Below are 17,002 nucleotides of genomic sequence, written 5' to 3'. Positions count from 1 at the left end.
GTCATACGATATGGTGGTATCAATATTAGTTGCGTGTTAGGTTGTAAATCATTATCAAAGTCTATTTCATGTACCGGAGGTAGTCCTGGATCACGAATATATTATAAAATTACCCCAACGTTGGACACTTTTTTTTTTCAAAACTAAGTATTTCTTCTCCGGTGCGCCTTAACATAGCTATGAGACTTAAACAACTTTTCTTCCGTAATCATTGACCTTTCATAAAAGAGATAACTTTATAAATCTCTAGAATTTTGACCCCTCTTTAAAGTTATGACTGGATTCAGTAGAAAGATAATATATTTTTACCCATCAATATGTCAAATAGACCGCATCAAGTACAATCGGGTAAACTAGGGTATTCCTACTCCCAACTCATATCTGAAAGTTGTATACACATGTTCAATACAGTTCTCTCATATATTTGGCGCACAAAAGCGGATGCTTAAGATCTCAAGTTGTTCTTAATTTCCAACTCCTTGACCTATATTCAGATCCCTACTGAAAGGTTTCACGTCATGCCTTTCTTTCATAAAATTCTTGTTTGCATGTCTATCATGCCCATATTTTTAATTTCTATACTTAATATTTTTCGTTTTTTTGGCCAAGTTCAACTGCCACAGAATATATTAGATTCATCAAGTGTGGAGTTAACTTCTCGTTTAGAAGGTTAGCCATTCTTCACCAACATCTAAACTTGAGATGTTGCATATCAAGCTGAGAATGACATATGTTGGTACATCATCGTCTAAATTAATTTCTTAAAATATCTAGCAAGCAAGCTCACATTACAAACTGTCAAGAAGGAATTAATTCATAAATACTTTAGTGAAATCGTCACTAAATTAGTTGTGCCGCTCTTGTTGGCATCCCAAATAATATGGTATCATTTCATGTATTCACCATGTTCTCTAGTCTATAAGTTGCTTTTTCCATAGACCTCTCCATAAAATATCCTATATCTCGTAATGTGGTTAGTATATTATCAAAAACAATTAAAGATCCTCTGAATTCAACCTTGAGGACTTTATTAAGGATACTTCTCTGTTCCTTACCATCTTCTAGGTGCAAGAGAACTCTGGAGCCCTTTTCTGTTGCCTATGCTTCTAATGTCTATCCATTATATACATCAAGGTCTCAATCTTCCTTTTTCATGGAGGTAAGTATCTTTATAATCTTCTATTGCTATAGTAATGGACCGGTACAAATTTTTTGAAATGGACTCTATTACACATCTTACCGGTATGAAAGCTCCTCATTAGTAACACAATGGACCTTTTATTGGCATTGTATACTACCTTTGTCGCATTCATTTGTTGGGAGATGATTGCCTATCCATTGGCAACATTTGATATCTCGAAACCTATAGCCAAATTCTATTTGGTGAATGGTCCAAGCCATATAAGAACAGGATAAATGGTTACATATTCAGTTATTTGACCCTAATCGCTACACAAGTACATGGAAATAAGAAAGAAAGATAAGACATATCCTATCACGCCCTCGCAGAATCACGATTATGGGAATGGCCGGCTACATAACCATAATTGAAATTCTACTACTAACGTGTGCTCCATTAGTCACATGAATAATCTAGGACTCTGATACCAACTTTGTCACGACCCAATTTAGGATCATGACCGGCGCTCAGGAGCAAGTGCCCCCAAGTAAGCCTCATCGGTAATTTACAGAAAATTGGACAGACTTTTCCCTATTTTAGGACTATCCAAAAATAAATCTGTCTTAGAAATCAACAACACAACCAACCTATATCGGTCAAACAAGTTACAATCCTCATCCACGAAGTATTTCCAACACAATAATACTAACTTCATCTCCAAGTATACGATAAGAAAGTCTAATACGAGTCACAAGTCTATATCAATAAAAGAATACTTATGACACTAATGAAAATGACTATGGAGCAACTCTAAGAGTTTCAAGAAAGAGACTATAATAAATAAATAACAATCTTTGCCCACGCGAGTAAATGCGGGGCTCACCAGGAACTGTCAACTCGTGTACTCTAATTAACGGAATTCTCGCCTGCGTCTACTGTTGTCTCTGTAAAAATAATAGCGGGGAGTGAGTCGCTAGCTCAGTAAGTAATAATATTTAACCACAACCATTTTTAATAGGGGACAAGTCAGAAAACATGTTTGTGTAGTAATCAAAAAATATCATGAATAAATGCCCTTTTTCATAGATAATAAACAATAATCACTCTCACCATGTGTTTCATGTAACAAAAAAATTAATTTAACAATTCGGTAATAAACTCGGTAAGCACTGTGTCATATCACTTCTTTATGTTTGGGAGGTTTCCAAGAAAGGATCATGTAATCTGTATCACTTTGTAGACCCCTTCGTAAAAGAAGTCAACTTTAACGATAGGTCCCTACTCGAGGGAAAACTGTAACTGTATGTTAGTTGTACCTTCTCACTAGCGAGGGCTATAACTGTACTCGGCAATCGGTAAATACAAGGTGCACCAGGTCTAACGAACCCGTCGTTAGCTACGGGATCCTTCAAAGTCTCCTCTCACTTATACTCTTTCTTGTAAACAGTAAATACCCGTACAAAAGCATTTTCAAAATAATAAAGGGCATATCATTTCTTATCAAATCTTGTAATTTTATTTCAGTGACGATAATCGTGTCTCAAGTGACAGTAAAATATGTCTAGTAACAGTGAGAATAAGTCAAATAACTGTAACATCTCAAGTAACGGTAAAAACGTTTAGATTAATTAGTAAACATCTCAAGTAAACTGTTCGGTACCATATCAAGTAAAGGACTTATCCCACATGCAATTTTCAAATATTCGGTAACACATTTTATTTTCAAAATAAGGACTTATCCCACATGCAATCAGTTTAGATTAATTTTCTTTCTTCCTATTGTTCTTTTCTTTCTTCATATCTGCGTTGAGTACTCCCCGTGTTCCTTCACTTGTAAGAGAGGCACCAGTCTCACATTAATTTTTTTTTGTCTCCAAAAGTGGCTGGTTAAAACTTTTTCCCAAAATCTCTTTAACCTATTTCCCTTCCCCTAATGCTATTTACGTTTCTGATGGGCTAAGGCCCACTTGTACTTTTTTTTAAAATTAGTAATTAGGTAAATGCTCTTATTTTAATAAGGGGTATTACATATAATTAGGTCATTTGTGCAAATTATACGATAGAAAGTGCTATCTTAGCTAGCATGAATAAGTATATCGATCATTGCCAAGTTAATTGATCAAAGCAAAATACTTTCCTGTTTCGACTCAATAGAAGATGATACTAACAACTATTACGAGGAAGAATATTCGATAATTTAGCATCAAATAAATTTCACCACATAGGTACAATGTCAAATTTATTGTTTCTCATGTATGTTAGTATCGTGTATGTATATAATGCACAAGGTTAAAGTTGATCTTCCATTTTATATAAGTTACTTTTGAAGAATATTATGCTCTTCATGCTATTAAGAAACTTATATCTATTAATGGTTATGTAATGGTACAAGAATGGTCTGTAGAGGTTGTGACAACGTCATACATATAGAAATCTTGATAGGTCAATGTGTTTCCACGCACGTATTTATCCCTATAATTCAACTTTTACTCTTACAAAAATGGAGAATATCCTTTTAAATTTGTTCGAAAATAATTTTTTGTACTCTTGTATTTTACAAAACAATAAATAATAAAAAGAAAAAACAATCTCTAACATTGGACAGTATTTATCGCAATATGCTTTATCGCACATACAACTATATATTATATTTTCAAGAGGGATATCACAATCGATAATAAATGTTCTGATCATGACAGAGCAACCAACGCATTAGAAGGGAATAAAGATAAAATTGTCTATAAAAATCTTTGGTTAGATATCATCACATTGTATATTTCTAATTTATAAGTATATAATAATATTATCTAACATGACTAAATTGATCAGTTTTGCAGGTTCATATGCTATCCAATCATTTTGAATTCGCTTTTATGCTAATGTAATAATAATTTTTGGCATTTAAATAATATTGTATTTTATACATTATATTTGTTATGCCTTCATATAATTACTTGATAAATCATTATATGTTATTATTAACGTGCAACGCACGTTTATAGATACTAGTACTATATTAAAAGCATGAAGGTCCTTAGCGAAATGTCGTTCGTCTTTTTTACCCTTTAAAAATATATTTCACATTAGACAAAATAGTAATTTAACTATTTTCTATTATTTAGGAATAATCATTTAATTATTTCACTAATATTTATTACTTAGAAACCAACTAAACTTTATGTATTGAATCCTTCCTCACTTAAAATAAGTGAGGCAACATATTTGTAGAAACCGCCGAAAGAATTAAAGTTCCGCCTACTTAGAACTCTTTTTAGGTTATTCTATGTAATGATGTATAACCAAGTATTTTTTATAATTTTAGTAAAAACAATTTAATCGACATAGAATAAATAGAAAACTACATATAAAGTCTCGTGAACATGGAACTCCATCTAAGTTTTTATTCTAATGTGATCCATTAGTACTCTTTTAATGTGAATATTTCAAAGGATATTTACAATTCACCTTCCAACAAATAACCCTAAAAAATTAAAGGCTTAAAATATCCGTACAACTTAAAGTGTACATGTACATTCGAAATTTACTAATTAAAATATGTTATAATTTTAAATCTAAAATACTGAAGTTAGTATATATCTGCCACTAAGTTTACAAAAGTTTTTTTTTTTACAAATATCTATAAATATTTATGTGTAAAACAAATACATGTAAATAGGATTACAACTGACATGACAATATTTTAAACTATAATTTACAGTTATAATACATAATATAATATTTTTTAAATTTTTCTTGTAAACATATACATATTAAAGCACAAACCCAATTTGATAGGTGAAACATGAACCAGATACTAAAATTAATGTATCGTAATAAATTGTCGTATTTCTTATAAGAAATTTAAGGTAACTATAAGTTTTTTATTCTATCTATACTATATTAAAAGCACAGAGGCCCTTAGCTAAATTTGTTTCCCCTTTAAATATAGAGTTTACACCGGATAAAAGTCATTCAATAATTTTTTCTAAATCCTTCCTTATTTGAACTGTGTAAAAAAAAGTCATACAATTTAGGAATTTAAAATCAATTAAAATTTTAATTTATAAATATTCTTTTCTTATTTAAAGAATGTTATCACAAACTATATTTACGAATCCTCATATTAAGACTTTGAAGTCAATTAAGATATTTATTCAAAAGAAGCTTTATCTATTGTATATTTATATTTTTCAATATTAGGAATACAATTATATTCCTTAACAAAATAATATCTTGACATACAATATTTTAGAGCAAAAATTAAAGTCCAACAAAGTCATACAAAATCTAAAAGGACTTACATAATCCGAAAGTATTCCTACTCAATCTTTTTTTAAGAAATTTTTTTGTTCTATAGAATTATGCAAATCCTAGATAAATCAATATATATATATAACAAAATTCATAGGTACATTTCTTTCTCTCTCATAATGAAATTAATAGGTACATTTTTGGTTGGATAAAATTATAAATACAAATACAGTTTAATTTTTACAAAACACAAAATTGCCATATGGCAAAAAATGAAAAAGAAGAAAAGAATAAGTTGAAACTCCTTCAATAATTATATCCCTAACAAAGAGCGATTGTCATTGATTTAAAAAGGGAAAAGAAATTAGTTAATATTCCTATTAAGGAAAGTCAAAATTGTCGTAGGTTCAAAAGGAGAAAAAGAATAAGAGACCAAGAAGAGAACTTAAACGTAATATATTTATAAAATATCTTTATAGAAAACAACTTCTTAAATTAGGATTTTAAAAGTATTATCTGCTGAAGTTACGAAGGAAGAATGATAAATTTTAAATTTAAGTGATGAAATTATAAAACTAGAACAACTTTTTAATTGAATACATTGACGAATTATTGAGAACTTCTATGGAGCAGTTTCTTCTTTTATTGATTTAAGTACATAGGATCAACATTTATCATTTTCCGGAATATAAACTTATATTCTTCTATTTTATAGCTTAAACACAATATTTCAATATAATATCTATACGACTTTTTAGAATTCTTTTACCTATTGAGATAGTGTACACGCGTAACGCGCGTATCATAAGACTAATATACTATATTAAAAGCACAAAGGCCCTTGGCGAAAAGTGGTTCGCCTTTTTTACCCCTTAAAAATAGAGTTCATATTGGACAAAATAGTAATTTAATTACTTTTCCTACTATTTTGGATGCTAAAATCAACAAAATTTTTATTGTTAAAACTTTCCTTAATTAAATCCTACTTTTCTACATTAAGTTTCCTAGAAGTCGAATATATTTGTGAATTTGCCACGCCTATTCCTAAAAACTGATAAGTATCTTACTCTTCTACTTTAAGTTTCCTAGGTTTAATGATCTTTATAATTAATTAGGAATCGTAGAAGGCATCTATGTCTAAGTTTTAGTCCTTTTTTTCTGTAAGAATTATTTTAATCATATGTAAACTAAATTTGATAAAAATAAAGTTAAATTGCAACCACACATATTTGTATAAAGATCCAAACTTTTATCGTCAATTGAGTTTCCCCCTAAACTTCGGATTTTTTAAATCAACTAAATACTATGTATTAAATTCTTCCTTATTCAAATGATTTAAAAAGTTTTAATAATAAATATCTTATATAAATTCTTTTCATATTTGTTTTGTATAACATATCAGTTTGTAAAATACAAGTGATATCAAACTGAAAAACTAAAAAGAATCAATAGCAAAGTAACGATGTGGTTGTTAATTAAAGTTGCTTTGTCTATCAAAATAAGGTGCCATTTATTCTAACAGTAGGAGAAAATAAGTATCTGTGACTTTTTTTTAAAGTTCTACATAAACTGATAATTCTTTATATTTTTTTAAAATATCAACCATGAATAATAATTTTTCAATATTCGGAAAACAACTTAAGACAAGTTTATCAATTTTTACAAAGAGTAACTTTTTTCTTTTGGAAGATTTTATGAGAAAAAAGTTCAACACATTTGTCAAAATAAAAGACACTTAAGTTTCTTTATGCGACAATTAATGTATTTATGTTTTAATCACACAAATTCAACCTATCCAAATATAATTATTCTAGAGCTAATTTTCCATATTATTTTTTTGATCTTTGTCAAGCATGAATACCATAACGTAACCAGAATTGATAAATAGTTGCAAAAGCACAATAATGAATTGACACTTTTTTATTGTTATTGTATAACTCAATTAACACATTGTTTAATAATATTTGTATAATTTTATAAAATTATATACTTATTAATATGGGTATGCGCAGAATGTGTACCTTAATACCAGTTATCTTAAAAGCATGAAGGTCCTTACTCAAATGTAGTTCGCCTTTTTTTCTTTTATAGAATTCACACCGGACAAAGTAGTTATTTTTGATAATTTTCCGTAATATTTAGCACATTAAAAATAACTAAAAATATGATTATTAAATCTTTCCTTATTTAAACTAGATAGAAAGTCTAAAATTTAAGGCTTTAAAATCTATTAAGATTTTACCTTATAAAAATTAAGATGTTTATTCAAAAGAAATTTTGTTTGTCGTATATTTTTATTTTTCTAACAACACAAGCACTTTTAGACGGAAACTATAGCATATTTGTCTTTAATTTGGATTTTAGTTACATTTAGTGGATTTATTATTATTATTTCAAGAGTCAATTTTCTCGGGAAAAAAAGGCTATAAAGATGCAATTAAAAAAAAGACAATAATTGTCATAACACAAAAAAATGCATAAAGTTATTCTTAAAATTGTCTCCCATGGAAAAATCGAGTTTTACTTAAAAAAAGTGGCTCGACGCATGATTAGCAAGGTTAGCTAACATACGCCATCGGCCATGGCTAGACAACGGAAGAAGCTCCCATCGCCATTGGGAGAGAAGGATAATGATGCAAGTTTAGTAACACCAGCTCAGGTACAAACAGGACGGTGGTTAACTGGTATGGGCAGTGTCCCTACAGTGTTTCAAAACCCAGCTCAAGGTGAGAAGATAGTAACGCCATATACTGGGTTTCAACAGGAATTAAGGCTTATGACGTTTGGAAGCTTCCTACCACAAAAATTTCAACCAATCGTGGAGGAAAGTGAGAATGAAAAGGGGGAATCTGCAGTGAAACCTGCTATGAAGGAAAACACTGAAGTAGTTCATCGCAGACTGAATTTCTCAGCAACAGGGAATGTGCAACCTACCAGAGAAATTGGGAACAAAGAGGAGGAAGCGGTACCAGCTAGGTATCACAATAGGAGTTCTCAAAAGGGTAAGGCATTGAATTACATACCCCCTATTATTCGGGATGGTACTGTTGTAATGCAAATTGATGATGAAGAAACAAAAGAACAGGAGAATTACTGGAGTACAGCCCTAATTAGCTATGTTTTGGGGGATAATCCATATGAGAAAGCGATGGAAAATTACATTGCAAATGTCTGGGATTTTGCTGACCAACCTCAAATCCTTTATCATGATGAAGGATATTTTGTGTTTAGATTCCAAAATATGGTAGATGGGGACCTAGTTCTTCATAATGGTCCATATACATACCACAATAAACCTCTTATTTTGCAGTGTTGGAGTGTGGATTTCAAATTTGACCCAAGCTGTATGAGTAAAATTCCACTATGGGTCAAATTTCCAGGTCTACCATTGAGATTCTGGGCCACAGATGTATTGAGCAAATTAGGCAGTGCAGTGGGCAAACCTCTGTACACTGATAAATTTACTGCTGAGTTAGAGGATATCATTTGCACGAGTACTTGTTGAAGCTGATATATCCCGACCCCTGCCAGACAGTGTGAATCTCCAAACTTCTAGAGGGATAATCAATCAACAAATTGAGTACGATTGGAAACCAAAGTTTTGCTGTGATTGTGTAAGGTTTGGTCATAACTCTGAAGACTGTTGGTTGAAGAACAAGCAGGAAGGGGGAGAAGAAATTAGGAAGCAACCACAGAAACAGAAGAACAAGAACAAGGAGAACTTAAAATGGGTACCAAAGGTGAATAGAGGAGAAGATGATGAGAATGCTGGGATGCAAGTAGAGAAGAATACTCATACCAATCCTGTACCAAATGGAATGGGAACTGAAGCACCCAAACAAAATGTAGCTGCTGAGGGCACTCAAGGAGAGATGAGGAATGAGGAAGGGACAAAGTATATTAACAAAGGAAAAGCTATAGAGACATCTATAGTTTTTACTTCTGCCAATAAATTTAAGGTCCTACAGATGAATGATCCACAAACACTCCAAGGGGACGCTGGCCCATCCAGCTTCACCCAGAAATGAACCTTTGTACTTGGAATATAAGGGGGCTAAATAAGCCCCACAAACAGAAGGAGCTTAGGCTTTTTCTGAGGAAATATAAGGTGGATGTAATGGGATGTTTGGACACAAGAGTAAAAGAGAGAAAATCTGCTAGAATTATCAGTCAAGTAGCAAGGGAATGGAATTTATGCTGCAATTACAATGCACATCCAAATGGTAGGATTTGGCTATTATGGAAAGGGAATGTAAATGCCCAGATTATACAGATTAAGGATCAGTTTATTCACTATGAAGTACAGGAGCCAAATTCTAACTTTAGAACTATAGTAACCATGATATATGCGAGTAATGACAGCAATCAGAGAAGTCAATTGTGGATAACACTTATTTAGTTAGGGAGTACAATTCAAGATTGTTGGTTATTATGTGGTGATTTTAACAATGTTTTGTATACGGATGACAGAATTGGAACCCCAGTTACACAAGGTGAGACACAAGGATTGCAAGATTTACTAAACACATTGCAACTTACCCAATTGAAAAGTTTGAGGTGGTATTATACTTGGTGTAACAAGCAAGAACCTGATAAAAGAGTTTACATCAGGATTGACTGGGCATTTGGGAATTTCGATTGGCTGCAACAATATGGTCATATTGAAGCTGAGTTCTTAAATCCAGAGGTGTCTGATCACTCTCCTATTTTGATCAAGTGCAGTCAAGGACATCAGATGAGGAGTCTACACCCTAAACCATTCAAATTGTATAGTTCAGTTATGGAAAATGCTGAGTTTAAAAAGATTGTCAACAGAGTTTGGGAGCAAAATATACAGGCAGAACCAATGCATAAAGTTTGGCAAATATTGAAGATGTTAAAGGGAGACTTGAAGGAATTGAATGCTTATATGACTTCCTACAAACAACACCTAAACCATGCGAGGCATAAGCTTGAAGTTATACAGACAAAACTTATGGTTCAACACTTGGATCAAGATCTGATAGAGCAGGAAAGAAGGGCCTTGGCAGAGGTTGAAAAATGGAGCAATATAGAGGAACAAGTACATAAACAGAAGTCCAGAGCTTATTGGATCACATGTGGTGATTCAAACTCAAAGTACTTTCATGCTCAATGGAAGATGAGGACTAGTATGAATGCAATCACAGCAATCTATAGAGAGGACAGAACAAAAGTGACAAATCCTATACAACTGGAGAATGAGTTCATCTCCTTTTTTACTAAACTCATGGGGAAAGAGGCAGTATTCACAGGTGTCCAAACACAGAAGTTATTCAACAAGGTCCATGCCTCACTTTAAGTCAGAAAGAGAAGCTCATTCAGGAGATTACATTAGTGGAGATCCAAAGTGCAATAAAGGATATGCCTCATGAAAAGGCCCCTGGGGTGGATGGATTTCCAGTTGAGTTTTTTACTAAACATTGGCAGGAAGTGGGTGATGATGTTTGTGATGTTGTCAAGCAATTTTTTGCAACTGGGAAGATGCACAAAGGGATTAGTAGTACTACAGTGACACTAATTCCTAAAGTGCAGAATCCTAGTTATGTCAAGGACTATAGACCAATATCATGTTGCACAACCTTATACAAGATCATTACAAAGGTCATCACAGCAAGAATAAAGAGAGTAATTGGAGGTCTGGTAGGGGAATCATAATCAGCTTTTATTGAGGGAAGATGTATCACAGATAATATTCTCTTTACACATGAATTGTTCAAAGGCTACAATAGGAAAGGTATCTCTCCAAGATGTGTCCTGAAAGTTGATCTGAGGAAAGCTTATGACACCTTAGAATGGACATTCCTGGAGAGAGTGCTATTGGACTTGGGATTCCCTTATAAATTTACAAGGTGGATTATGGAATGTATCTCTTCAGTAACATATTCTCTAAACATAAATGGGGGTCTGACTAAGCCATTTAAAGGAAGAAGGGGGATAAGACAAGGTGACCCCATGTCACCTTATCTTTTTGTCTTGGCAATGGAATACCTACAAAGGGAATTTGCTCAGATGATGAAGAATAAAGTGTTCAAGTTCCATCCCAGATGCCAAAAACTTGGAGTGGTGCATGTTTGTTTTGCTGACGACCTTCTCATGTTTTGCAGGGCTGACTTACAATCCATCAGATTGTTAAGACAAACTTTTCAAAAGTTTTCTGAAGCTTCCGGTCTTCAAGCAAATGTAGAGAAAAGTGCAGCTTACCTAACAGGTGTCTCAGTGAACAAGAAACAGGATATACTACAAGAACTGGGGTTCCCTGAAGGTACACTTCCATTCAAATATTTGGGGGTACCTTTGGCAGCCAGGAAGCTTACAGTTATTCAATGCTGGCCACTAGTGGAGAGGATTACTCAGAGGATCAACTGTTGGACAGCACGACTCTTATCTTATGCATGACGAGTTCAACTGATAAAGTCAGTTTTGTTTGGAATACAGTCCTACTGGGCACAGACCTTCCTACTACCAAAAAAGGTGATGAAGATGGTAGAAGCTATTTGCAGATCATTTTTATGGACTGGTTCATCAACAGTTTCTAAAAAGGCCTTGGTCTCTTGGGAAAAAGTCTGTTTACCACAAGTAGCAGGGGATTTAAATGTAATGAACTTGGTATTTTGGAACACAGCTGCAGTGGCAAAACACCTCTGGGCAGTGGCTAAAAAGAAGGACTGCTTATGGATCAAATGGATCCATACCTTCTACATAAAGCATCACACACTCGAACATATGCCAATACCCAAGAATGCAGCTTGGGTAGTCAGGAAAATTTTGGAGTCAAGGAAGCTCATTGGGGATGTTCAAGGAAACCTGTTGAATAGGTTGGATCAATTACAGAATGGCAACTCTTTTAGTATTAGGAAACTTTACAGGCTATAATTCCCCCAACTGCCAAAGGTTCCATGGAAAGGCATAGTATTGCAGCCAAGATTGCATCCCAGATTCAAATTCATTCTGTGGTTAGCATTACAGAGAAGATTAGCTACAGTTGACAGACTACTGAAGTTTGGTGTTCAAATAGATCAACAATGTGCATTCTGTAAGCTAGCTGGTGAAACATTCAACCGTTTATTCTTTGAATGCTATGTGACAAAGGAAGTGTGGTCGAGACTCTTGATATGGTTAGGACATTACAGACCTATTCAAGATTAGCAACGAGAGGTGGAATGGATAAGTCATTATGCCACAAGAAAAAGTGGACAATGGGAAATTGTTACCTGTGTCTTTGGCATGATGGTTTACACTATATGGAGGGATAGGAACAAAGTTCGATTCCAGGGAGGTGCAGTAAATGTGAACAACATATGCAGGGAAATAACAATTCATATACACACGAGAGGGCAGGAAATACAACACTGGCAGGGAGCACTTTCAACACTCAACAGATACCCATAAAGGATAGATAAGTTCTTGATGTATAGTTAGCCCTGATGTATTTCAATTAGCTGTTAGTCTAGTTAGTTACTTAGACTTCAGTGGTGAATTTACTGAATCTATAGGTAGAAGACATGTAATGAGGAGTAGAGGTTTGCGTCTACATGATCTGTAAATTTCTTTGGAATGAAATAGAGAAACAGAAGATAAAGTGGGTGTTGCTACAAATATATATTAAAAAGATTGGTTGTTCACTATGAGATTTGAACAATAATTTCATATCAAAAATTGTCTCCCATGATATTAATCTTCTTTCAAAATTTAGTGTCTTGGCTCCAAAATGATTTACATACGCATAATAAATATGACATTACAATTTGGAGAAAAATTAAGCTGATTGCCACAAACACAAGGCTAAAACCATACATTCATCATTGTCATGAACTTATATTTTTTTATTTAATTTTTATTTTATAACTCAAGCATATTATTATTTATGTAACTTTTTAAAATTTTATATTTGTTAGTGTGGCGCGTGTACCCTAAAACTAGTAGTGATAAAACTAAATTAATGTTTTGTAGCACTTCACTTTGTACGTTTTCAATCTAATGTTGACTACAAGGTGTATTCTTGGTTACCTTTTATACAATTAAATAATGCTTCTCTATAACTATATTTTTTAGGATATGTAGGCCTAATGTTATTGCAAAATGTTATGTTAGTGAAAATGTAACACAAAATTCCAATAAGATGGGTAAAATGGATGAAGGTTACGTACAGAGTGTTAGCACGTGATTTTTGCCCTATGAAAGAATTACTCTCAAAAATTCAAAATAAAACAATTTTTCTTGGTGTGCAATTTTGAGAATTTTTGTGACATTTTTGGATAATCATTTGTATTTGTCTGTGCATGTTTATTTGTTAAATTAATAAAAAATACAAAAATATGTCGCATTTTGCATGTAGGATTTAATCCTACAATTGTTAGTAATTAAGTTTGTTTTACAAAAAATGAAAATCACAAAAATATGCATCTTTTGCATTTTTAGCATTTAATGTCCAATTGTACAATTTCATGCTTAATTATTACTTAATTGTGTGTTAATTATTATTGGGAGTTAATTTGCGCTTTTATAACTTAATAATAATTTAAGGATTTTTAGAATTTAGTTTTAGAAAAATAAAAGAACAAAAGAGAGCAAAAATATAAAGAAAATCGGAACTGGGCTCTTCTTCAAATTCAAGCCACAAGCCCAAAAAATACCCAACCTTCCCTATGATCCGGTCCATTTCAAACCGGGTCGACCCGGTCCATAACCCAAATACCCAACACCCCCCTATCTTACACAAAACAAAACAAAAAAACCCTAAAAAACCAAAAACCTATCCGCCCCCCCCCCCTCTTTTTCTTTCTTCTTCTTCAAGCTCCAAACAAGCCATTCATGGCTGCCCGGTTGCCTTCCCCCTCACACCCCTGCCCCCATGTCGATACACACACACACGCACACACCTTCGAGCTCCATATCGACGTCCATGGAAGCTTCGTACTACTATTGCGCTGTCTTCTAGCTTCGTGTTGTTGATGCGTCGTCTTCTTCTTCGTACTGCTGCTGCATCGTCTTCTAGCTTCGTGCTGTTGCTGCGTCGTCTTCTTCTTCGCACTGCGGCTCGTTTCTTCTTCTTCTCCTTCACGTCGCACTGCTGCTCGTTGCTTCTTCTTCTCCTTCACGTCGCCTCGCTGCCATGCACGACGCAAGCTCCAGCTGCGGACGCTGCGTCTTCTTCCCGTCGCTATTGCTGCTGCCCGTTGCTTCGCTTCTTCCATCTTTGTCGCTGCTGCCCGCTGCTTCTTCTTCTTCATCATCATCGTCGCTGCCGCTGCGTCATCTTCAAACGACGCCAAACGACCATCTTCTTCGATCGTCGTTTCGATCCGGTTAGTGGGTTTGAGTTTCACTTTTATCTATATTTTGTTTTGATATTCTCGAATCTAAAATCAGTAAATGTTTGATTTTTGTTTTGTTCGTGTTCATTGTTTTGTTAATTTTTTAGTTTGTTCATGTGAAATTGATAGTTTAATGTCGTTAGATTCAAATTGAAGTTTAATTAATTATTTCTTCAGTTTGTTTCATATGTTGTTATGTATTTTTTTTTCAGAAATCGTTAATGTTGGTTAAATCATTTGAATCCGTCATGTTTGTTGTTTAAAATAGATTTAATTCATGTTCATCTTTGTTTGAAGTTCGTTTGTAACCCCGGTGATTTAATGTGAGTTTGGGTTTTGGTTTTTGACTTGTTGATTTAGTTTGAATCATGTATTTTGCTGTTGATATTATTGTCTCTTTGCTCAATCATTTTTGGTCTAAGTTAATCAGGATTGGTTCCCAATATGGTTAACTTATTCCCATTAATTTGAAGCTGTATGATTCAATATGTGTTCATGAGATTTGTTGTTGAAATTTGTTTAGAAATTGGTCATATTTGCTGTATTTTGGTTGAGATTGATTAGGTGATTGGTTATAGCTGATGGGGGTAGTTTGGTAATTTGCAGTACGTTCAGGGGGTAAAATGGTAATTTCAGTAAGGTCGGAGGGGTATTTTTGGAATTGAACATTTGAACAATTGTTTAATATAATGGGGGACAAGATATAATATAGTGGGGGGAATAATGTAATTGTTTATGTTAAGCATGGGGGACAAGATGTAATGGGGTGAGGTTGATATAATTGTTTAATATAATGGGGGATAAGACATAATGTAGTGGGGTGGGAATAATGTAATTATTTATGTAAGCATGGGGGACAAAGGTTTAAAGTAAAGAAAACATTAAGTAGTGGGGAAAAACATGCAATTGGGGGGAATATTTCGGGTTGGGGATTCAAGACAAGAGTCTTGTTATAAATAGAGTCATTTGACACATTTTAGAGAGCTTTGAAGACTTGAGAGAAAAAGACTTGAACTTGAAAGACTTACTTAGAAAGAGAGGAATACATTCTGAAAATCTGAAGAGAGTGTGATAGAGTTTAAAAAGAGAAAACAAAAACAAAGTGAGAAACGAGTTTAGTTTCGGGTTTTAATAAACGTGTGGGTTGTTGCTGTTTAGTGGGTTGACATACTTTTGGGTTTGTTCTATTGAGTTGTTCGGATTTCTTCAAAGTTTTCTGGGCCTTGAATCTGGTTCGAATTTGTTGCTTGTTGGGTTGCTACTGTTGCTGTGTATTTGCACTACTACTGCTTCTACTGATCTTCATCTTCTTTCCTTGCTTTCCAAATACCAGGTACACAAACTGATATACTGGTTCATCTTGTAAGCCACTCGAAGCATGAATGCAAAAATGAGAAAGATTTGAAGTTGTAGTTTAATGTAGTCCTTTCTTTCTTTTACTGTCTGTATGTATATGTTCCATGCGTTACCATGTAAACTCTTTAAACAACTCACTTTCGAAACTTAACTATAATAACTCGAAAGTATGTAAATAAAGTAGGACCTTATCTTTATTTATTTTAGAAAACGAAAAATAGAAAATATAGTCATGCTAAGATTATCCTTTTAAAAATAATGAGACGAGCCTTGCCAAATAAAAAATGCAAATTGCGGGGCCCTCACTAATTGGTCATAATAAATAATTAGAATTTGGGATGGACTGTTTAGTGAATTTCACTTTCTTCCCCAAAGATAATAACGCGCTAGACTCTTTAGGCGCGATTTAATTAATCTTACCCTCTTAAACTCGGGTGCGCATTTCATGCGACCCAAATCTAAATCCCAAAACATTGAATAAAAATGTGTTCCGGATTGCGGGTGCATTTCATGTGACGTAATCCAAAGACATGTTTTAAACGATGTTCACATTCTTTTAAAAATATAATAATAAAAGCGGTAAAGAGTTAAAATTGCACATGAGCGCACAATGGTATAAAATCAGATAAACAAGCCAAATATGACAGTTGAGCGACCGTTCTAGAATCACGGAACTCTGGAATGCCTAACACCTTCTCCCAGGTTAACAGAATTCCTTATCCGGATTTCTGGTTTGCGGACTGTAATATGGAGTCATTCTTTTCCTCGATTCGGGATTAAATTGGTGACTTGGGACACCTTAAATCTCCCAAGTGGCGACTCTGAAATAAATAAACAAATCCCGTTTCGATTGTCCTTTAATTGGAAAAACTCCTTCGCCCCTCACGGGGGCGGAAAAAGGAGGTGTGACAGCTCTGGCGACTCTGCTGGGGAATCTTGA

This window comes from Nicotiana tabacum, chromosome 18 (assembly GCF_000715075.1).
Source record: "Nicotiana tabacum cultivar K326 chromosome 18, ASM71507v2, whole genome shotgun sequence".
NCBI classification, from domain to species: Eukaryota; Viridiplantae; Streptophyta; class Magnoliopsida; order Solanales; family Solanaceae; genus Nicotiana; species Nicotiana tabacum.
Note: the sequence above shows the minus strand (reverse complement) of the source record.